General features: G+C 40.2%; 1 protein-coding gene across 6 annotated transcripts in view; it reads left to right on the forward strand.

Annotated features, from left to right (window-relative positions):
• Positions 1-22,866, forward strand: part of LOC149148004 (ras-related protein RABH1e-like) — a 479,517-nt gene that overhangs the window by 115,301 nt on the left and 341,350 nt on the right. Inside the window, exon 5 of one of the 6 annotated variants that reach the window (XR_016263148.1) lies at positions 11,353-11,423. The exons of the other annotated variants lie outside the window; for them this stretch is intronic. The gene's annotated coding sequence lies outside the window, so the exon portion shown is untranslated. Of the gene's footprint in view, positions 1-11,352; positions 11,424-22,866 lie in introns of those variants that run through there. 6 annotated transcript variants of the gene reach the window in all.

Genomic DNA, 22,866 nt, shown 5'->3' on the forward strand with positions numbered 1-22,866 from the left:
CCATATATTTAAATTCAGTAAGTATAGTTTTATAATTTGATTTTCCTGGTTTGAAAGTTTGTTCCGTTGAACTTTCCTAACATATGTTTCTCCATTTTCATGAAGAAAACAAAATCCATTTGCATGAATAAAACAAAATCCATTTTCATGAAGAAAACAAAAGGAACTTTCCTACTGGATATGTCTGAGAGCTTCAGGGAAACAAAAATAATAAATACATCCAGGTCTGCCTGCCATGCCAATATTGGTGCTGCCACAATATCTGTGTTTTCTTGAGTGGATGACTATGGCTCCCTCTGCGTCTGTGTATGGGTGTCTTTCTCTGCTGCTGGATGGTCTTCTTGATGTTTGACAGAAATTTAGTCCACCGATAGCTGTTCAAAAGATTTGCAACATCTGTGTTTTTGTGGCAAGATACATGCCATTATTTTTCTGCTAATGATATATGTTAGGAGAAACGGTTGTCTGAATGAAGATTTGCCCTAATGGATGCTTTATTTATAGAGCAATGTATGTGCAGGGATTGAGTTGTTACCATATTTACATTTCGTGGCTTTTGAAATCCTTGTAATCTGGGTATCCTTACTGAAGTCATTTCATTCAGGATTTTTATTTTTGCGCTAGCTAGTTGTCTGCTGGTTGCTTTGATTTCATGGGTCAACTGATTTGCGAGCTATGTGTTGTACTGTAAACCTGTGCTCTGCAATCACTTGAAAATCTCTGTTTTTTTGGTCAGTTCAAAATTCGCTTGCTGCTGTCTAAAACAATCCACAGAAATTTAGTCCATCTATATCTGTGTAAAAAATCTGCAACATCTGTGTTTTTGTGGCAAGATATGTGCTATGATTTTTCTGCTAATGGTATATTTTATGAGAAAAGTTTGTCTGAGTGAAGATTTTCCCTAATCGGCGCTTTATTTATAAATCATTGTATGTGCAGGGATTGAATTGTTTCCATATTTACATTTCATGGCTTTTAAAATCCTTGCTATCTGGGTGTCCTTATTGAAGGCATTTCAAGTAGGATTTTTGTTTTTGCACTAGCCAGTTGTCCGCTGGCTGCTCTGATTTCATGGGCCAACAAATTTGCGAGCTATGTGTTGGACTCTAAACCTATGCTTTGTAATGGCTTCAAAACCTCTGTTCTTTTTGGTCAGTTCACACTTCGCTCGCTGCTGTCTAAAAAAATCTTTACTTCCTTGTGTTAAAGCAATTGCCTGTTACAGGTCAGAGATAAGATCATTTAGATGTCTACTGATATGTGCCCCAGCACAAGATTGAGAGAGGCTTCTCAGTGAGCATGTGTTGGGTTCGAGAGAGTGTAGTGAAGCTGGTGATTAGTTTGGTATTTTCTCAATTGGGCCATTATCCCAGGATGGGAACCAAAGTAAGTTCCGTGATTAATTTATTAATGAAAAATTGTTGATTGGGCATAAATCTGTTTGTGTGACTCAGATTGAGTGATTTTGCTTCTACCAAATATTTTGGTTAAGAACTTAGCTGTGTATTTGTTCAATTAATAATTGCTGGGAACTGAATACTGGGTGCTAGGTTTGGGAAATTCTAGCATGGTACCAGAGCACCTACTCAATCGATCTCGGAATTATAGCTGTTGAGTTCATATCAGATTGTCGAAGCCAAGTTGGCTTGAACCATATGAACGGATATTTGATTAGCGACAAGAATTTTTTTTTTCAGTGCGGAGAGATTTATTTGATTTTAGTATTTTTTGGGCAATTTTGAGTCAGAAAAAGGTACAATAAAAAAATAAAGGAAAATAAGGGTGGGAATTTTTTTATATTTTTTCTTTTGAAAAAAAATAAAAAATAACAAAGGGGGTGGGAGCTCGTGGTGGTTGGCCGACAGCCCGACCCAGCCAACCGCCCCCAGGGCAACGAGTAGGTTGGACCACAACACAACACTACCACCCATCGGGTTGCGGCTGCAGATAAGCACTCAGACAGGTAAGACACGCACAAGGGGTGTCGACAGAGCTGGGCATGAGGGTGGAGCAGATCGCGCAGAGGCAGCTGTGGAGATTCAGGCAGAGTCTGAGAAGGAAACAAACAGGTTGGTGGCCGACAAGGTTGTCGGGCCACCAAATCAGCTACAAAGCAGAGTGCGAGGTTAGCAGCTAAGTGGTCAACAAGCCAGCCTCCAAGTATAGGGGATCATAGGAGTTGACCAGACGCGAAGTGTTGGATGGCGACATGGAGCAACGATTGGTTGCACAAACCCAGTTTGTAGAGAGAAAGGACTAGTCGCAGAGCTAGCAGTGTTAGGTCAAGAGCTAGGAAGCTGTTGGCAAGTAGTCGCTAGACTGCGGTGTCGGGAGTTGAGAAGTTGACACTGTAAGAGGAAACGCTGTGGAGTTTAAGCAATTGTAGACAACGTGAAAAGAAGATAGGGTGTGGCAGTGACAGGCAATGGCAACACGATAGCGTTGGTAGGTGTTTGTAGACTGCAACAACTGACAAACTAACTCTTGGTTAGTTTGACAAGGATGACTATGGGGTTACATTATGAGGACATGTTGGACAGGGCGAGAAATTTCAACCCATGGAAGGAATATATTGTTCTGCGATTGGAGGAGCAGGAGTTGTGGGAAATTGTGGAGAAGCTTGTCCCAATTGCGGCGGATCCTACTCATTTGGTTGAGTTTAAAAAGAAGAACGTGAAGGCTAAGAGAATAATCCTGGACTCCATTAGAGACCTTGTTATACCTCATGTGACAGGGAAGAAGTATGCCTTTGAGGTTTGGGCATCCTTAACCAAGTTGTACCAGAGTACAAACCAAAACAGAAAGAAGGTGTTGAAGGAGAAACTGAGAAAACACCAAGATGTCTGAAACTGACATATTTGCATCATACCTAATCATGATGACTCAGATTAGAAATGACTTGGGAGCAGTGGGGTAAACTATTGGTAGTGAAGAGTTGGTCAGATTAGCCCTGAGTGGCTTTCATTCAAAATGAGATGCCTTTATATATGGGATTGTTGCATGGGAAATCTACCCAGTTAGGATAGATTGTGGGATGATTTTGTATAGGAAGAGACAAAGATGTTCCAAAATTACAAAGCCAACATGGTGAAAAGGATGATGAGGAGAATTTTTCTCTTGTTGTAAAGGAAAAAGGAAAAGTAAAGGGAAGTGGGGGATCTGCTTCCATGAAGGATATGAGCAAAGTGAAGTACTTTGCGTGTCACAAGACTGATCACTATGCGAGCTAGTGTCCATACAAGAAGAAGAAGGAGGATCAGGTGGTTGCATCAACATTAAGTGAGATTGATGACTTACGAAGAAATTTGAGAAGAAATTTCTCTAGTTGCTTGTGTTTCTAACAGTGAGATTGTTGTGTATGAGGACAGTGGGTTATGGCTAGTGGAAAATAGAGTGTTCAGTCACATGACGAGGATGAGGTCAATGTTTTGCAGTGTTTTAGAGATGGCTCAAATTGTAGTGTGTTAAGTGGGACTAGTACCATGCATGCAACGAAGGGGATTGGATTTGTCAGATTCCAGCTAGAGTCAAGAGGATTTCTGGAGGTGACAAAGATATTATTTGTTCCAGGGTTGATGGTACATGTGATTTTAGTATCAGCCTTGGAAGATGCTGGATATAGAGTTTTGTTCCTAGATGGACAAGTGCTTCTATATTCAAAGGGAGTGACCTTGGATGCAGTTGTAGTGCTTGGCATCAGACAGGGGCAGTCATATAGGTTTCTGGGACAACCTGTGGGTATATCCGAGGGGATCTTGGATATAGGATCAATGTCATTTGTTGAGAGGGAGCAAGTGGCAAGGAAGAGTGATTCTTCAGGTACTGTTAGGAGACTCAACTGGTATGATATGACATTGTTAGATGCTCAAGAGAAGGATCCTAGTAGCATGGTTGGAAGGTGGAGGTCGTCATATTAGATTCTGAAGTAGGCAGCATGATGTCTTCTACTTTAGAGGGAGCAGCTACAACAACAGATGGTGTGGTGATGTTAGAGACAGATTCAGGTGTAGGAGGTTCTTCCAGAAGTATCTCCCTCGCTAAGAGGGAATTTTGAGCCTTGTAGCTCAAATGATGTTTCTAGTCATGTGTTTTGACTAGAAGGACCTTGAATTTTCTCTTTAGGAGCTTGCATGCGATATGCAGAGTGTGCAAGTGAGTTGCACGCATGTGAATGTATTGCATGTGACATGTGCATTTAAAGAAAGCTAAATTTATGATTTGTACTTGAGTTCAAGTAGAAAAAGCTAAAGATAAGATAGTTAACTAATGTAAAGTCACTTATCTTCAGTTAACTTGACGAGCTAATCTTGGCCATCAATCTTAGCTTAGGAAAGTTATAAATCAAGCCTAAAGTGAGGAACTAAGAGAGGAGCTAAGACACAACAATAGCACAAGGTTGAGAGAGGCTTCTTAGTGAGCATGTGTTTGGGTCCGAGAGAGTGTAGTGAGACTGGTGATCAGTTTTGTATTTTCTTAGTTGGGCCATTTACCTAGGACGGGAGCGCAAGTAAGTTTAGTGGGTTATTGAAATTCTAACTCTTATTGCCATGGTCATGGTGATCATCGCTAAAGTCATTGGATGTTCATTTCCTTGTGCACATCCTCATTGCTATGGGCACAATGATCACCATTGAAGTCACCGGGATGAGTTCATTGCCCATAGTCTAATTTTCCCCTTAAAATGTTTTTCTAAAAGCAAACTTTAATTAATCGAATTGAACTTTGAAACTTGGACTTGCCTTTTTGATAATTTCTTTCCATGGAATTGCCATGATCACAACCCTTGAAGCTTCTCTACTCTGGAACATATTTCTTTCAGTCTTCACACAATAGTGGTATTGGTCTAATGCCATGACTCTAGTTATACACATGCTACAAGAGATGTGGAATATAAACTTTTTATTTATTGGAGTCACTTTGAGTTGAGTTCGATATCATTATATTCATGTGGTTGTTAGGTGGGCTACCCACTTTTCCCTAACTACCTAGACCTTAATGACAATTCCTTACTTAATATTAGACACACTAACATGTCTTTATTGACTTGACATTGTTGACCTTCTGGATAGCAGAGTTGCCAAGCAAGACACATTGTCATATGTGGACTAGGAAACAATGATAAATATAGGCAATCATCTCATAGATCGAGTTGGAAGAATCCAATTGCATGGTACAACTTATTGCAGAGTGTAAGGGCACCATGGGCATGTGGACTACAACAACGACAATTCAATGCAGAGGAAAAAAGGCCCAGTTGCAGGGTACAACTTATTACAGAGTGGAAGGACACTATTGTTAGTTTTGGTAGAATCGGAAGTGCTCTAGCCTTGAAAATTGGTGGAGAGGCTAAGGCGCATGAGTTATAAAGAACCAAAAAATCGTTTGGTGAGATTTTCCACGGATTGTATTTTATTAAAATAATTAATATTTTTAACGGGATTCCTAAGTTTAAACTTAGGGAAATTAAAATATTAATGGATATTAATCAAAATATGGGTGAGAATGATCTAAAAGGCAGATCAAGTCATGTTTTAATCTTAGCCGTTGATTAGAGACTTAATCTCGGCCGTTGAAGACTCATCAGGAAAAGTATAAAATGGAGGCTTGGGGTTTATTTGGAAATACACATAGAGGGAGAGAATTGATCCAGAGTTCGATTTCTGGGGCTAGGAAATTGAGAAATTCAAACTAAGTGATCATTCTGTAGCAGAGGGGCAGTGAGAATCCGAAAGGACTTTCCAGAGAATACTAACAAAGAGGTGGAGAGAGCTGACGCAGAAAAGCTGCCTGTTACGCAGAATCCAGAACTGCCGGAACAACTGAAACTGCCAGAACAACTGGGAGAGTTGACGCAGATGACAGAGAAGGTGACTCAAGGCTGATGCAGAGGCAACACAAAAATCGCTGGAGTTAGCCAGCCTTGTCCCGGATTAGCCAAAATTTTGCCGGGTGAAGTGAGATAAAACTCACTCTGATTTTCTGCCAATATTTTCTCTGTAAAGGATTGCTATATGATCATCGTAGATTTGTATTAAGATATTTCTCCTGCATAATAATAATCCCTCAGAGCTGTTGCAATGGTTTTCCCGCATTGGGTTTTTACGGGGACTATTGTGTCAAAAAATAAGTGTGTCCTATGTATCTTGTTCTTTGCTCTATTTTCTGTTTCATGAGATCAAATTTAATTAGTGTAGGCTGCAGAAGTAATTTGCTTTAGTATTCAAAAGAATAACTTGATGAATATAGTTTAAAAATCAAGTAGGTGAAATAGATTCAGATTTGCTGCTGTTGGAAATACTAAGAGGGGAGGTGAATTAGTATTTCTTTTCAATTGTTACTTTTACCAGTTAGATCACTTATATTTATAACACAACATGAACAATAGAAATAAATTCTTTTATTAATATATTCTTTCCAATGAATCAAGTACAATATAGGTAGGGCTCCAATCCTAGATGAAGACACCGATCTTCAATCTCCCATGCTCCAACCTGTTGCCAAGCACCAACTTGGACCTTAGTGAGGCTCCGACCTCTAGGGCACTGACCCCATCTTCTCAAGGCACCAACCTTGCGTTTAGAGGCTCCAACCCCTAGGGCACTAACCCTTCTCTGGTATAGGCTCCGACCTTGTTTCATTAGAACACCAATCCTCTAGGGCTCCAACCCTATTCTCCAAGGCACCAACCTTGTCTTTTCGAGGCTCCAACCTCTTGGGCTCCAACCCACTGCAATACATCGTCAAGATATGTTTGGTAGTAACTCACGGTTCCCAAAATCTTCTTCACCGAGCCCTGTCAATCTTCAGCTCACTATAGTCTTCCACTCTACATCATCAATGACAACCTTATCTTCTTAGAAGGTATCGCCACTGCTCTTCATGTCACCCAAACAAAATCTCCAAGGTTATTCCATGACGACTTCAGCAATACATCATGGTCAACAATGTCTCCAAGAATGCTTTCAAGATCAACTACTACAAGGTATCTTCACTGCTTCAAAATATTCTCAAATAGTCAAGTTTCTTTTACAAATCTTCAAGCTATGCTTCAAGAAGGTTTTCGACAGGCTGCCCCAAGTACTCTCTGCAATCTTAGATCTTCAATGTGACTCAACAAGGCCTTTAATCAATTCTTCAAAGGCTTCTTCAAGAGGACTGCTACAAGTTTAATAATTGCTCCAATGCCCAAAGGCTGCTCTCAAGTCTGCACATCAATTATTCAATAAGCTTCTTTAAGAATCCCCTAAAAAATATGCTCAAAAGTGTCAACAAATTTGCTTCACAAGAGGTCAATTATGTCTGCCCCAAATCTAAATAGATCTGCTCATAAGGTAGGCTTGTAGGTCACTTTTATTGCTATAATTGTTGTTGCTGGTTAGAGCTAGTAACCTACTGCTACAACCCTTTTAAACCCGCCCTACCATTCCTTCCACAGCTGCAGCCTTGCTCCAAGATGATGTTGTTTCTACTCACTGCTCCTAGAAGACCCTACAACCTTGTTTCAAGGCCTTTCAACCGTTTCCCAACAGGCTGTAGTAGCTTGGCCTTCCTCCTACAGTTGTACCACCCTACAACAGCTCCAAAACACCCACAGGAAACTCACACTTCTCCATTGCTGTAGTCCAAGCCTTTCTGTTCACTGTTTGTTGTGATAGTCCACAACATAGATAAGCTATAGGATTGTAATCTGAACTGAATTCTGAGGTAAGGGGACTGTCCCGAGCTCCAAAACTGTGCCTCCAAGAGACTGATCACAATCCAAGCTTGAGTTAGTCTCCAACAGGTGACTTTCCTTCAAATCCGAGCCCTGAAACACGTCTCCACAGGTTGCTGCCACCGAGCTGCAATAGTCCAAGCTAGAAAGAAAATTTACCCCAAACAGTAACCTTTTAGTCCTCCTCGGCCTCTGTCCCGCTTCTCTGCCTTTTGTCTGAATTCTGTGTCTTCTGCTACGAATAGATCACCAAGTTAGATAATTTGAATGAGGAACTTAAACTCCAATATATACTAGTTTTTACCCTTTAATGAATAGACACGTCAGTTGGGCTGGAGGGCCGACATGACCATGGGGAAGCCGACTTGTATGTTTTCATTAAACATTAAATATATGTATTTTGAATCGATATTTTTTGTGTGCTGCCTTTGCTAGAATAATTGACACGTAGGTTAATCACAACACCTATTTTTCTTCATCTTGGGGACACCGAGATTAACCTTTTTCCACTGTCCAACCTAATATGTATTTTTTTATATGTTCAACATAGTTTACGACATATTCAAGAGAACATGTCAATCTTTGATCTGCCATGTGATGCACATGCATTATATATGTTAAAGATGGACCATATAAAACACCATGCAAAAAAGGCTTTGTCTGCCATGTCAGTGTTGTATCCCATCTGCCATCCGTCTGCCATGTGAGTGATGTCTAACACCATCTTGCTAAATCCTCCTTACACAGAAAACTAAGGGCTCTGATACCAAACTTGATCTAAATGGGAAAATTAGTTTTGATGTGCTAAATTCCTCTTCAGAATATGTAAAAGTGCTTAAGAATTCACGAGGTTAATTGCAAGTTTTAACATGAGATTTTGAGTGTTTTTTTATGTAAATTGCATGTACAATTTAACATAAACAAATGACTGAACAACAACATATAACATACATGAACATCACCAAAACAGTATCACGATAACACATGATGAAAGAGTTCACCCTGCCTAGGCTACATCTCCTTGGTCTAGCTTCCAATGACTTAACCCTCCCTATTATGCTCAAAAGTGTGAATACACCAGTTTATAATGCTCGAATAGCTCTGAAACCTATTCCAATGGCTCCAAAATGCCCAAAAATGCATGTATAGCCTCTTTTTGCTCCTGATTTGGTAAAAAACTGAAGAAGATATGGCTTCCCCAAGTCTTTCTGCTAATCGCACCTTAATTTCTCCAAAATTCGGTACCATCCTACAAATTCATCTCCAATTCCGCTAACTAAGCGTCAATTTTTCCTAATTCCAGGTGAAATTGTCATACAAAGTAATTGCCCTATAAGGCCTTAATTCCGAAATTTTCGGACATATGGGGGGCCACGAACCCGGGGCTAAGGCTAACGACCTGCCCCCGTCGATCGAGCCCCCACTTCGCTTCGCCATGGTTGTATAGGGTGTGTCAATTTCACGAGCTGACACGGCTATGTGTGACAACATGAGTTAGAGGCAAACTCGGTTTTGTGCGACGAGTCATGCAAACTATGCAATGAGTTGTGTGGTTTGGTCTTATGCAACGAGCTGTGCGGACCCGAGCTTGGTTTTATGCAATAGTTGGCAACATTAGTTAAAGGCAACGAGTCGACACGGTGGGCGAGTCAACACGGCGGTCAGAAAATCGAAAAGGTGAAATCGGCTAAGTGTTGGGCAGATGGGCGGTTGTGGAGAGTTTATATGGTTGGGCTGACGTGTGGATAGGAAAACATATGGTTGCGCTGATGTGAACAAGTGGTGTGACATGATGGAAGCGTGGTCAGCTTGGAGGAGGGTCGAGCCCCTCATACACATGGGCGTCGTATATATAGAGGAGGGAAACTTGGAGAGAAGGCACAATCCAAGTGAACTCAAGCAAGTGAGAAATCCATCAAAGGAAGGGCGAACAAGCAAGAGGATAAGGCGCAGGCGGGCATAAGACAAGGTCGAGGTTCGAAGCATCCACAACTAGAAATTTTGAAGAACTGCAGGTGTGGGCGCCTTGACACGGACATCATAGGTGCACATGACCTGGCAGGCGGACGCAGGTTGAGCGCACGGACTCAGCGGGTGAGTGCGGGCGCGTCGACCCAGACAGGCAAGCATACATGAACTGATGAGCAAACACGAGTGCAGAGTGGGCGTGACGACACAGAGTTGGGCACACACGACCCGAAGGGTAGACGCAAATAGGTTGGGCGCGTGGACACGAAGGTTGGGCGACCCGACAAGGTGGAGGCTGCAGGGCGAGAGTTGGGCACGCAAACACGATAGGTGCTACCTTGACTCGATGGGCAACCCGACCCGGTGGGAAACCCAACACGATGGGTAGCCGAGCTGCAAAATTAAGGCAAGTTGCAGGGTGACTTGTGGACTTTGTTGAAAGGAAATTTGAGGTTTCCACTCAAAGGGGAAATTCTCTAAGTGAGTTTTCAATGTAGTACCACCTTACTCCATCATATTCATATGGTACTTTTGGGATCAGCGTTTGATATCAGTGATTAGCTTCATCTTTCAGCATCATCAGACATGTACTTGTTTGATCGTGATCAAATGATCCATTATGTAATTTCTAGTCTTTTATACTTGTATACTTAGTGGATCCACTTGTGCTTGATATGCGGACATGCTTTACTTTCTCTAAGCATGGGTATGCTTGCTTTAGACAGTGTTTATTTCTGATCTCCTTTTGTGGCTTGGCAGGCTGAACTCTAGTGAAGTCCTTCTCAGTTTTCGACAAGTTTGCTTTCCATGCACTTAATACATTTCAGCCATCATGTACCCCTTATGACCTCATATATTAGGGGGAATTTGTTATAGCTCCAAATCTCACTCTTGATGTTTGTGATGCTACACTCATGGCCTAGGACAACCCCTCCTCCTAGACCTGGTCCAAATACTTAAAAAACAGTGTTTTACTCCCTATACGCGACATTCCCCTGAGGTAAATGCATGGGTACGTGGGTCTGCGATATACCCAACCCACATATATGAATTAAAATTCTTAAAAAAATTAAATCTCCTTAGTTTCGAGCCAAGATCACAGGTTTTACCTGTTGATGTTCGTGCCCATGGTCTAACTGTTCCCAATGAATTCCCAACTAAAAAACTACTTTGGGAGAAGTATAAAAAGGTTTCAATGGGAAGGCCTAAAGGAGGAGAGAAGAGAGAGAAAAATCACTTTGCGGAGATTATCCCTGACCAGGTCTGAAGATCTTTTTGCTTCCAGCACTTCCCCCCATTATAGGAAACCCTTGTTTCCTTGAGCTTTGATGTTATTTCACTAGTTGAGATACTTAGGTATGAGTCATGGAAGGAGTTTGTTGAAGGTTTGAGATTATATGAATCTGGAGGATGGTTCTGCTTGGAGCCTGCAAGGGAAAGACTTAGGTGAAATCATTCCTTACTATATTTTAGTTATCTACAATAAAAGAAACACTTGTCTTGTTCCTGATATTAATATTCTTCATGCTTATGATATTAATGTTATGATTTGTATATGAATAGTTGTTTTAATTATATAACTAACTTCCTTTCAATATGCTATGAAGTTAATTTCTTTTTGATGCTTGGTCCATATAATGTTATGCTTCTTTGAATTGGTTGTTTTGTAGGTTAAAGGATCGAAAGGAACTCTAAGAGGGTTGGGACACTGGCTGGATCTACTTGAATGAAGGATCCCAAGGTGCACCTCTCTTCGCATAGTTTGCTTATATTAGTATCATGGTTGTGTGGAATGTTTGTTTTTCATTGTAGATAACCCCTGCTCTGCTAGGGTATTGACACAAGAGCCTAGGGGACTTTGTTCCTCAATAGTGGCTTAAAGCTAATCTGCTTCCTAATTGTTTGTTTCTGCTTCCCAGCTCTCTGGATCTCCTACCTATGTCCGCTGGAATTCCGCTGCTTTGCGTCATCATCACTATAATGCTTCACAGAGAGGTGGCCACTTGTTTCCTCATGAACTGAGTGTTAATTCTCTTTGAAAGGTCATTATATCCATTGCTCCAAGATTTCCCCTGAAACTAATTCCTATGCCAACTCATCAGTCATGCTAGATCTCAATTCTAATCCACCTCAGCTTATTTCCCTATCGAATCCTATCACCCATCAGATTGCTTCTCTCTCATTGATCTGGGGCTTCCAGAACCTACGTTCTCCGTCCATATCGCGCGGTTGAGTAGCATGACCTTTACCGATAAGATGTGAGCGATTTTCTCTCTCATCCGCTAGACACGTGTCACCTAGTGTATGGCATCGGGTGGGACTCAGTCGAACCCATTTACCGCTTGAAGCCCTTCTGATATCCTGTCGGTTTTAGTGCAGGAGCTGGCTTTTGACGGAATCGACGATTTCTGTATAGTTTAATGCTTTTCCTGGTGACCAAGTGCTTGGGGCTTTCTTTCACTGAGGGGGATGCCCTGCGATAGGCGATTAGCACTTTAGAATATCAGAAACTGCCTCTGTTTTTGGATTTAACCTCCTGTTTGTCAATTTGTGCTAGTGCGCAGTCGCCATGGGCCAACGGTCTGTGTGCTTTGACCGAGGGTCCTCATTGTTCCGTGCTAACAACAAATTACCATTGTTCAGAGGTAATTTCTGACAAGCTTCAACATCCATAATACTTTGATACTTCGGTATGAATTTTACAAAGTTTAGGCAACTTTAAGAGTTTTTAAGGATCCAATTAGGATCACGGCCTTCCCACTGAAAAAGCTTTTGGACCACCAAAAGTTGGTTTTCAAGCATCGACTAAGTGAGGGTATAGTTGTCTCACTTGTCCAATCTCCATCAATTTTGCACCACTTGGCTTTGAACCTTTGAGTCCAATCTTGAGGTACTCAACATCTCCCCTGCATGTCGTCCTCACCTTCCTGTCCAGAACTATGTCTTCCTGCCATTCATTGAGATATTCAAGTAACAGATCATCAATAGAAGGCAATTGACTCTACTCTTAGGGATCTTCAATTAATGAAGGTTCAAATAGTGTTAAGTTATTTGAAATAACCACTGAGTAGATGTGCATGTAAGATGGTAAATGAAGGCTAAAAGCGTTCTCAACAATTTTCTCAATTATTTTGAAAGGTCCACACTTTATTGGCTTTAGCTTTTTACATTCACCTTGCATTCTGTCTATGTTGATATACAACCAGACTTGATCACCAACTTGGAAACTATGCTACATCCAATGCTTGTCATGCCTTGCCTTGTATTTGGCTTGGCTCTTTTCCAGATATTCCTGTACTGCCTAGTGAATCTCTTGGATTTTTTCAATGAACTTGGTTTCCTTGTACACATCACTGTGTCCATCAACTGTTATGTCTTTACAAAAGAAAAAATCCAAGGGATACCTTGGTGTGAAACCAAAACAGGTCTCAAAAGTAGATCACTGTGTAGAAGAATGTTTTGCTCGGTTGTAACCATGTTCCACATAACAAAAATGTTCATCGCAAAGTATGGATGCTTGCCACAATAGCCCCTGAGCAACTAGATCATTGTCTTGTTGACCACTTCTATCTGGCCATCTGTTTGTGGATGAAACGTTGTACTTTTCTTCAATTTGGTGTCCATCGGTTCCCACAGTCTTGACCAAAACTTCCCAACAAATTGAGTGTCTTGATTAGATACAATGGAAGTGGGTAATCCAAAATGCACCCATACATGCTGAAAGAACAACTTTGCAGTTTGTTCAACTGTAATCTATTTATTACAAGGTAGAAAAATACACATTTTACTGAACCTATCCACAACAACATATAAATAGTCATGACCTTTCCTAGATTTAGGGATTCCTCCAACAAAGTCCATGGAAACACTTTCCCAAGGATGAGAAGGAACTGGTAGTGGAGTGTGCAAGCCTAGTTTTCTATTTTTAGGCTTGCTTTTAGCACACATGGTACACCCTCTTACATATCTAGAAACTATCTCATTCATTTTTGGCCAATAACAAAATCTTTATAGCTGTGCAACCATTTTACTTACCCCAAAGTGGCCTGATATTAAAGAAGTGTGTGCTTCTCAAATTATCTTTACTCTTTCAGTTTGTGGAATGCAGAGCTTCCCACAATGATACAATAGTTGGTTCTTAATGTGATAATCCAATTCTTCTACTCATCTGCCTTGAGTTAAAGTTGCATATACATCTTTAAAATCTATATCCTCAGCATATTGTTCAATGTAGCTCTCATGCAATACTAAGTTATGCTTAAGTATAGTACATGCATTTATAATTGGTCTGGATAACATATCTGCAACTTTATTGTGTATGCCCTTTTTATATTTAATGACTAAATGAAACTGTTGTAGAAAACCCATCCATATATAGTGTCTTGATTGCTGCAACTTAGTTTGAGAGTGTAGATATTGAAGTGGTTGATGATCAGTATGTATAACTGTCTCTTTTCCCATTAAGTAATGTTTCAACTTTTTCACACTCTGTGCTAATGCATACAATTCTTTATCATATGTGGGATAGTTAATTACTGCAGAATTAAATGTCTTAGAATGATAACATATGGGTTTACCGTGTTGTATCAACACTACTCCCATGGCGTAGTCACTGGTATCCATTTGGATCTCAAATGGTCTTTGAAGATCGGGTAGTGCTAGTACTTGTGTCATACTAATCTTTTCTTTCAAGATGTCGAAGGCTTTCTGTTGTTTTCCTCCCGACTGAAACACCTTGTTCAATCCTATTAACGCATATAAGGGAGCTGCAATTAAGGAAAAGTTAGAAATGAACTTTCTCCAATATTGTGTTGCTCATAAGAAGCTTCTAAATTCTGTAGCAGATTTGGGTTTAGGCCAGTTTACAATGATTGCCACCTTAGAGGGATCTATCTTCAATTCACCACCCCCTACTATATGTCCCAAATAATTCAAAGATGTTTTTCCAAATTCACATTTTGAGAATTTAACATAAAGTTTTTCTCTTTTCAAAACATCTAGTGTCTGGTTAATATGCTTTAAATGTTCTTCCCATGTTTTTCTAGATAGAAGAATGTCATCCAGATATACAATAACAAAATCATCAAGAAAAGGTCTGAGTACATCATTCATTATTCTCATGAAAGTAGCTAGAGAATTAGTTAAGCCAAAAGTCATAACCAGCCACTCATACAATCCCTGCTTTGTTTTGAAAGTAGTCTTCCATGCATCTTGTTCTGCACCTCTGACCTAATGATATCCACTATGCAAGCCTAACTTGGAAAAATAAACAACTTCCTTTAACTAATCTAATAGATCATCTATGTGAGGAAGGGGATGATGATTTTTGATTGTTTTTTTATTCAGTGCTCGGTAATCAATGCACATTCTCCACAAGCCATCTTTATTTTTCACCAAAATGATGGGAGACCCACATGGTGATGTGCTAGGTCTGATGAACCCCTTCTCGAGCAACTCCTGCACCTGATTCTTGATTTCTACATTCTCTAAAGTGAACAACCTGTACATTCTAATCTTAGTCAATGGAGCATCTTGCTAGAAATTAATATCATGCACTATTTCCCTTTTGGGTGGCAGACCTTTAAGATCTTGAAACAAGATATCATATTCTGAAACAACTTTTCTAAATCAACTTGCTCTTTAGCATCATAGCCCTCAAATACATTGGTTTTATCAGGTTTCTTTTCCTTTACAACCATCAATAAAAATTGTTTTCATGAATTTACAATTCATTTCATTTGCCCTGAGTTTATGAGAGTATAATTATTCTTGAGCTTATGAGCTCTTACAATATATTCGATTCCATCTTTAATGAGGAGATACTTGTTCTCAACTCTATAGAAAATAGCTTTTCTATCATACAAGTAGGGACTTCCCAAAAAAATTCGACATATATCCAAAGGAACTATATCTAACTCAACCTCATCTACAAACGCTGACCCAAAAGAAAACTTAAGTTTACATTGTCTAGTCATTTGTAGTTGTGCTTTATCACTTAACCAGCCTAATGGGTATGGTTTCTTGTGAGTTGTAGTGAGTAATCCAAACTTCTTTACAATTGCTTCAGAAGATAAATTTACTTGTGAGCCACTATAAAACAAAGTATCAACCTTTTGATGTTTGGAAATATCTCAAATATGGAAAATCTCATGTCTTTTTCTCTCATTTTCTTCATTATTAGTTTATTGTGCAGAATTACTAGTAGATGCTTCAGAATTTTTACCTTTTATACCTATGGCTGCAATGGTTGTTTCATCTCCTGAGTCCTACCCCTAATATTTCTAAGTAGCTGCAAGAGTCCCAAAAGAAAACTTAAGTTTACATTGTCTAGTCACTTGTAGTTGTGCTTTATCACTTAACCAACCTAATGGGTATGGTTTCTTGTGAGTTGTAGTGAGTAATCCCAACTTCTTTACAATTGCTTCAGAAATTAAATTTATTTGTGAGCCACTATCAAACAAAGTATCAATCTTTTGATGTTTGTAAATAACTCAAATATGGAAAAGCTCATGTCTTTTTCTCTCCTTTTCTTCATTATTAGCATATTGTACAAAATTACTAGTAGATGCTTCAGAATTTTTACCTTTTATACCTATGGCTGCAATGGTTGTTTCATCCCCTGAGTCTGACCCCAAATATTTCTCAATAGCTGCAAGAGTCTTCTTCTTATTGCCCTCAAACTTCTTAGGTCTCATCTCTGGATGCAGAATCTAACAGTGCTCATCATCATTCCCATCCTTCTTACGGTGAGTGCATGAAGACTTGATTTTTTGTGCAGTGTTTGCCTTCCTCTCTTTCCATTTCTCTTTCATTTTCTCCTTATTCTTGCTTGTAATGGGCTTGGATGATCCTCCAACTTCTGAGTTCCCATTCCTTCCTCTAGCTTCTAGATGCGTAACTTGAACAGATACCTCATCTATACTAGTGGGATTAAACATGAGGATAGTGTGCCTCATGTAGCTATGTAGACCACCTATGTACTTTAACAAAGTCTCACGTGAGTCTAAATAGATTCATAGAATCAAATCTCTTTTCCTAAATTCTTGGGTGTAACCTTGTACACTTTTCCCTCTCAATTGGCGAAGAGTTTTCTAGCTCATCATGGCTTGCTGCATGTAAGCTAGTGGATAGAACTGATTTTTGATTGCAGGAACAAATTTACTCCAGACAAAAAGAATCTTACCATGTTTCTTCATGTCAGCTTTTGTCCTGCCTTCCCACCATACCAAGGCAGTGCCTCCAAGGCATAGGCTAGCCAGCTGAATCTTACTCTTGTCTGAGTGGATACTCTGCACTCTGCAATAAACATCAATTTGTCTGATCCAATTATCTAGCTTCTATGCATTCAATTCTCCATCATATATTGGTAAATCAAATTTAACATCTAATTTAATCAAATATGTCTTCTTTTTATGTTCAGGGCTATTAGGAGGTGTGAGAAAGTTTTTTTCTTTCCCTTCGCCTTTTGAGTGGTCATGCAGGAGAGATTCTTCTCCTTTTTCTTTGGAGTGTGATGAATCTTCATCTTTACTTTCTTAAATTGCCTATACATTTCCTCTACCATGGCTCTCATGGCCAGGAAACTAGCTATGAATTGGGGTCTAGTCCCAAGGGACTTTCTTGTGACATTTTCTTCTTAGGACAGACTCTTCCAATTTTCGTGTTAGTTTCAACCAGCTCTCATTCTCTTAATTTAAGCTTTGATCTAGTTAGCATTCAACAACAAAATCCAGCACAAGCTTCTCTAACCTTAACAACCTACAGCTATGATACCACTTGATCTGAAGTCACCCGTAAATGACCTCAGAGAAATAATAAAAGTATTAAAGACTCAAGTGTTGGGGTGTGCCTATGCTATTTTATGCAACAGATTGATAATATTGCGAAATACACAGACACTGAAACAATAACAAAACATGGTAAGCAAACACATAAACACAACAAATTTAATAAGGAGTTCACCCAATCCTCCCGAGCTACATCTCCTAGTCCAACCTTCAGTGGTGGCCCTTCTATTGTGTCTTAAAGTAGAGTTTTTACAATAAGGAGCCCAGTTTGAGTCTCACTTTAACAAAGGATGATCAGTAGGATTGTACTTGGATTCCCCAAGTCTCTAGAGTACACATACTCCCCTAACTGAATCTCGACCTCCACTGGTCTCAATGGTATGAGTCCAATTTGGTACTCAATGCCTGACAGGTATACACAAAGGAGTTGCTTGAACCTCTCAAGCCTTCTATAGAGTTCACAGACTCTCACAATCTCTCTGTCTCTGTCTGCTCGATGTTGCCTTTGCTCTACAAGTAAGCTTAGCTTCTGTACTCTCTGCAATTCACTTCTTTACTGCCTTTCGACTTTCTGCTTCTCTTTCTCTACTCTATTTTCATGCTTCCCCCTGCTTTCTCTATCTGTTCATGGCTTAAAGCCAATTTGATCCCTAACTATTTGTTTAAGCTTCCCGGCTCTCTAGATCTCCTACATCTATCCGGTGGAATTCCCTTGCTCTATGTCATCATCACTGTAACACTTCATAGAGAGGTGGCCACTTGTTTCCTCATGAATCAGTGTCAATTCTCTTTGAACGGTCATTATTTCCATTGCTCCAAGATTTCCCATGAAACTAATTCCTCTACCAACTCATCAGTCATGCCGGATTTCAAATCTTATCCGCCTCAGCCTATTTCCCTATCGAATCTGGCCACCCATCGGATTGCTTCTCTGCCATTGATCTAGGGCCTCCAGATCCTATGGTCTCCATCCATATCACGCAGTTGAGTAGCATGACCTTTACCCGTGTGATGTGATTGGTTTTATCTCTCATCTACTGGATGCGTGTCACCTAGTGTATGGCATCAGGCGAGACTTGGTCGAACCCTTCCAATATCCTGTAGGTTTTAGCGTGGGACCTGCCTTCTGATGGAATCGACGATTTCCATATGGTTTTATCCTCTTCCTTGTGACCGAGTGCTTGGTGCATTCCTTCACTGAGGGGGACGCCCTACGATACGCAATCACATATCAGAAACTACCTCTGTTTTTGGATTTGACCTCCTGTTTGTCAATTTGTGCTAGTGCGAGGTCACGATGGGCCAACGGTCTGCACGCTTTGACCGAGGGTCCTCATTGTTCCATGCTGATCACAAATTTCCATTGTTCAAAGGTAATTTCTGATAAGCTTTGACATCCATAATACTTTGATACTTCAGTATGAGTTTTATAGAGTTCAGGGAACTTTAAGAGTGTTTAAGGATCCAATTCGGATCACGCATGAAAATGTGTTGGCTCTTATTATATAAATAAGTGTAAGTTACAATCATACAATACATCCATGTAAACCTGCTAGCCCCAATAGTGGAACATTACAGCCACATCCACCTACTCCTCTAAGGAGATGTACTAGCTCTATGTAGTAGAGAAGCCAAGGCACGCTAAAATATTGTCCAAGCCTTGTTTGAGATAATCTCAGTAGAAGCTTGGCTGACCAAAAGCCTATACAATGAGTTGTGAGGGCCTATTTATAGCAAAGGGTGGGGTGACCCTTGAAATTCTCCTTTTTGACAGTTCAACTATCCTCATGACCCTTCACCTACTCTATGACTGTTACATCCAACTATTGACACTTGACTTACACTTGACATGAACCAACATTACAATGCACATGTACCCATGTGAAAAACATGGATTGAGCAAGCCTTGCAAGACATCATTGGCACTCAGTCCGCTTTGGTGATACCAACTCTTTGACATGATTGTGATGGTGAAGCTGGTGAGTTTATGCCAAGCTTGGTTGTCTAGGATGGTGTGCATATATCTCATGGTGACCTCTTGTTGAAGCAAATTCTTGCTTCTGTTGCAACTAGTTCATTGGTTTGGCCCCTTCATCCAACTCGTCTACTAAGATGTGCATGGTGTTCTTAGGTACAACTGAACCAGAAGCACGCTGATGCATAGTGTCCATGTTGATCTTCAAGTGTGTGTTGGTGGTCATGCACATCAACTTTCCGAAGTACCCATTCAGCTCCAGTTGGACATGCTTCTTGTCTTCACCTTGGTGAGTGTGTTGAATGGGTTGGATTGCATGAGTGTGCACAATGACATGCATGCTGCTGAATCCCTTGCATGCAATCAACCACACTGTCACCATGTCTGCTCCTTGTTAGCTACTGGGATGAATATTTAACTTCTCCAGGTGCAGTTTCATCCATGAGTGCACGTTGCACCCACTTTGTTCTTGATCCTGTTGCAACTTATTCGTATGTCTACGCAACTTCATGTTCTTCTTGAGTTGTTGTTTAAACACATGCAAATCCTTCTTTGTTACATCTTCCGCCTTAGCGCGATCTTCATGTTGCACCTTAACTCCATAGCCGAAGTCTCCAAAGTTGCCTTCATCATCAATGAACCTATTTGAGCTTGCAACCTTGTTCTACCTCTGTGTTGTTAACAACCCCCCTCTTCCATTCGTTGCATTTGATATGTTGTTTTCAGCAGTTGTTCATGATGTTTCTCATTGTGATGCTACTGCTTGATGTCCTTGTCTACAAACAACTTGATGTCTTCATGAGTAGTTAAGCTCATAGACATTTGATCGACTGCATCCCCAAGCGTGCTCTAAATGGTGCCCTCGTCTTTGGTCTCTTGGAAACCATTGTACCGAAACTGTTGAGAGGCCGATGAACACCTGTGATACCTAGAGACTCTTGGACAGGGGGTAGTTATATTTTTTAGTGCACTTGTTTAGATTTATGAAATTAACACAAAGCCTGATTTCTCCATTTTTCATTCTTACTATCGCAAGGTTGGCTATCCACTTTGAATACCTTATGGGCACTATAATTTTGGCATCTAACAGCTTCTTGATCTCTTTCTCAATCAAAGGCAATAAGAGAGGGTTGATAGGTCTTAGCTTCTGCTTAAAAGGGGTGCTATTATTTTCCAGTGGAATCTTATGCTGTATGACATCTGCGTCATAAGTTTTAAGATCATTGTATTCCCAAGAAAAAATATTAGCGAATTGCTTCATGAGGGCGCAATACTCAAAATTCTCGGTAGAAGACACATGAGTGGACAGATTGATAAATTTCGGATGGGCTCGGCTCTCTATGTTATGTTTACGGACAACAAACTCATTCTCTATTTTTGCCGGCTTATACGGCACGTCATTATGATCTAAAAGCTTCTCTAGAGGCACCAATCCTTTTGGTATGTGATTACTGGGCAGTTGGATGATGCTTCCTTGGCCAATCTTGCCTTTTATCTTGGGTTGACTGCATTCTCCCATGGCTTCATTTTCTTGATCGATGTGCGTTTCAAAAAAAATTTCCACGATTTGCATAAACCTGTTAATTTCCTCATCGTCTTCAAAAACCCTCCAATATTTGACATTGTCAAGCAGAGACGATTTGCATTTTACTTGAACTTCATATGTCAATTTAGGAGGCAAAGGAGGAATAAACATGCTAGCAGAGATAGCAAGGGAGTCGGCAAGTTGGTTCTTCATTCTTGGAATATAAGAAATGCTAAAATCATTAAAAGAATCCTTGAGTCTCCATACCTCATCTCTGTATGCCTTTAGCCTTGAATGCTTAGCTTGGAAAGTTTTATTTACCTACTGAATAATGATGTTTGCATCTCCAAACACTTTCAGGGCTTTGATACCCATTTCTTTAGCAACGCTTAAGCCCAGAATCAAAGCTTCATACTCTACGATGTTGTTTGTGACCTAAAAGGTTAATTTGAAAGATAAATGAATGTATTCCTATGTTGGGGACACAAGGACTACACCTACCCCTATAGCTTCTTTAGAGCAAGCCCCATCAAAAAACATATCCCAAATCTGTGGGTTTTCTTCCCCAACGATCTGGCAAACTGGTTTCTTGAGCTGCGTGGAGGCCAAATGAAATTCTTCAGTATGAAGGATACAGGCTCCAAAATTAGTGTCAACAACATGTATGGGATGATTGGTGGGATTCTTTTCATCGCTGATTATATAAGCCAACTACGCTTCTCTATATAATCTCTTGCTCTCACCTCCGAAAGCTAGGATAAGAGCATAGGACAGATCATTTTGTAATGATCCACCTAATCTCTTGATCCGACCTCTGGAAAGTAACATGCCAAACTTGGGAGGTACATTTGCTACCACAATATCCATCATCATGATTTTCATAGGCAGCTGAGACAAAGTGATGGCTAGGTCCTTGATTAATCCTACACATTTCACTTTCCTAGAGTAAAAAAAAAACAGACATGATAAGGCTTAGTGATGTCAAGACCCAACTCATCCATGACAGCCTTGGGCATTAGATTAGGGCTAGCTCTAGTGTCCAGAAGGCAGTTTTGAAGGACTTTATCATGAATACGTAGGGAGACATAGAACGATGGTGAGTTATCTTCACAATTTTCAATCATTGGGCTGAGAATAACAACTGGCTTATCATCTTGCGGATTTACATAGTTAGTGAAGGCTTGGATGGCTTTAGGCTCAAGGGCGTCAAGAATGGATCTTTTGAAGGACTCATTCTTCACTAGTTCAATCAGGGGCATATGTATTCTTAGCTTCTGAATTTCTGATTGAAAACTGAAAGGATAAGGAGACTTGTCAAGGCCTCTTACCTCATGAGCTGGAGCTTTGAGGATGATGGGATCAACTGCCATTTGTTTTTGCTTATTAGCTTTTTGTACTATAGGGACAACAACTCTTTGAACATGAGTTTCCTTAGCATTATTTATCTTCGACCTCAAATTATATCTTTGCTAATCTACAGTTTGTAGAATAGCTTCACCATCCAATTTTTGGCTGATCTGGTCATTGCATAATGACTTTTCATAGGCAGCTGAGGTAAAAAAGGAAGCATTGCCTTTGTCTTCCAGATAATGGATCTCATCATCTTCTTCAAATTTCTCTTCTTCCATGACTTCATTCTAAAAAGGAGCCTTCACCCTTTGGTCTTCATTTGCATCTTTGTTTCTTTGAAAAATTTGCAACTGCTCATTAATTCTTCTATATGGATTTGGATTTGGATTTCTTGGGGCAAAGGTATTAGGCATTATTCCTTTCCCTGGGTGCTGCTCAACCTTCAATTTAGAGATTTCAGAGGCTAATGACTCGATCATTTTGGTCATTTTATCTATCTTAGGATCAGAGGATGATGAAGACTCACCCCTCTGTCTTCTTCTATCAA

Source organism: Pinus tabuliformis, chromosome 9 (genome assembly GCF_031772625.1).
Source record: "Pinus tabuliformis cultivar Carrire ecotype Pingquan chromosome 9, CPIR1, whole genome shotgun sequence".
Classification (NCBI taxonomy): Eukaryota; Viridiplantae; Streptophyta; class Pinopsida; order Pinales; family Pinaceae; genus Pinus; species Pinus tabuliformis.